Source organism: Pinus tabuliformis, chromosome 1_2 (assembly GCF_031772625.1).
Source record: "Pinus tabuliformis cultivar Carrire ecotype Pingquan chromosome 1_2, CPIR1, whole genome shotgun sequence".
NCBI classification, from domain to species: Eukaryota; Viridiplantae; Streptophyta; class Pinopsida; order Pinales; family Pinaceae; genus Pinus; species Pinus tabuliformis.
Genome location: NC_142298.1, coordinates 689,200,252 through 689,202,366, shown reverse-complemented (window position 1 = coordinate 689,202,366; position 2,115 = coordinate 689,200,252).

Genomic DNA, 2,115 nt, shown 5'->3' with positions numbered 1-2,115 from the left:
ATTCCTCCATTTGCAACCATCACTTGACACACTGGTGCTAGATATAGGAAGCAATTCAATTCTTTTGCTATCTTACAATGAACAAAATTGTGGTTACTTCCTGAATCAATCAACACTATTACCTTTTTCTTCTTGATTTGTCATTCTATCTTGATGGTTTGAGGAGTGGTAATTCCAGCCAATGCATTACAAGATATGGTCGGATTCATTTCTTCTTTATCTAGGTTTTCTTCCTAGAGAATATCCTCTTCTTTTGACCTTTCTGGCTCCTTTCTTCTTCATATTCACAATCTATGTAGAATAATTTTTTCTCAACACACTTATGACCTTTAGTGTATTTGCTATCACAACTGTAAGAAAGCCCTTCTGCCCTTTTTTTTGCAATTGTTGGTGTTCCAACCTTATAGGTTGTGGAAGACTAGGGCAACAATACTTCCATCTTTATAGTTGTGAGTGGTATGCTTCCGGGTTGCCATAATTTTGCTTTCCATTTTTCTTGCTAACCTGAATGCCTTCTCTAATGAATCAGGCTCCCAAAGGCGAACATCATGTTGGATATTATCCTTTAAATTCCCTATGAACACATCAATCTTATGCTCCTCTGGAATATTTTTTACCCTTATGTTCAATTTTGGAACTCCTCAATGTGCTCCATTATTGAACCCTTTTGTTTGAGACTTATCAATTGCTAAAAAAAGTGTTGCTTTTTGTATCCTCATAATGTGTTTTCAATTCTTCCGTAAAAGTTGCCCAAGTGATAATTTGTTTACGAGAGAAAAGCCATTGATACCATACAAACTGATTTGGTTCCAAATATAAAGTTGCAATACGTACCTTTTGTGTGTTTTTTCACATATTGAGATCGAAAAATTGCTCCATCTGTAATATCCATGTTGCGGGATCCTTGCCATCAAACTTCCTCATATTGATTTTTGGAATATGGTGGGTATTCGGTCCAACATTAGAGTCTATGAAATCATGATTAACCTTTCTTTTTTTCTCATCATGAGTTTCCTTTACTATCCTTTCACCATTAGTAAGCATTTCTTGTAAAAACTTTGTCAAATCTGTCTTCAAATCTTCCATGTCTGTCTTCAAATTAGCTCCACTTCATTCATCTTAGCTTCTATGCCTTTCTTTAAACAATCCATCTTATCTTCTACATCTTTCTTTAACCCGTCCATCTTAGATTCTTTTGTGCAAGTGACACTTGTTGCACTTGGTCTCGTAATTTTGATATATCATGTTGCATTTATTCCTCTTCTTCATGATTCATTCTAGAGCTTTTAGGTTGCTTACTAGATGTTTTCATTTTCTTTCCCCGGGGCATCAAATTACCGATAATAATGCTTTACTATGCCCTTTGAATTCCTTCAAACTAATTTTTCAAACCAAGCTTATGCAAAAATTTAAAAAAACTACACGTCTTTTTCTACTTTGTAGGATCTTGATATGAATCTATTGTATCTCTGTAATTTCGGATCATCCAGTTCTGAAATTGAAACCTGTAGTAGCCCACTATGTCCTCTTTCCAATTCCACCAGTCTTATCCAAATTGGATTCTCCAGGGAAGAGTTATGCCAAATCTCCCACAGTGACCTGATTATAGACTAGTTTAGAAGAGCAAACTTATACGACGTGCCACGAGTCACTGTTTTTGAACTTTGGCTCTAAAAAATATATATAAGAAACTAAAATCCAGCCTCTTTCAGTAGCTTCTTACTAAATTTCAATCTGTTGCTCAGAGAGAAAGTTATGACGATTTTCCGCAGGTCACCTATTTGGAATGTAATTCAGGAGTTTGCAAAAAGACCAACTTCCTCAGATTATATCTCCGCAAATAAAGGCAAAAATATCTTAAAATTGGACCCGAGGTTCAATGCAATTTCATCTCAAATGGGTTTTTTTTGAGCTTCTGAAATTCACATAAAAAAGTTATAGCGAAAATGCCACGATGAACCTAATTGGATCAGCGAAACCCTAGAATCCAAAGCTCTGATACCAATGTTATGAAACCAACTCCAAAAAGATAGAAAAGATAGATCAACGCCATATAAATCAGACTCTTCGAGGGGGCAACCTCCTTTACATTACATAAATGAACAATTCTTGGAT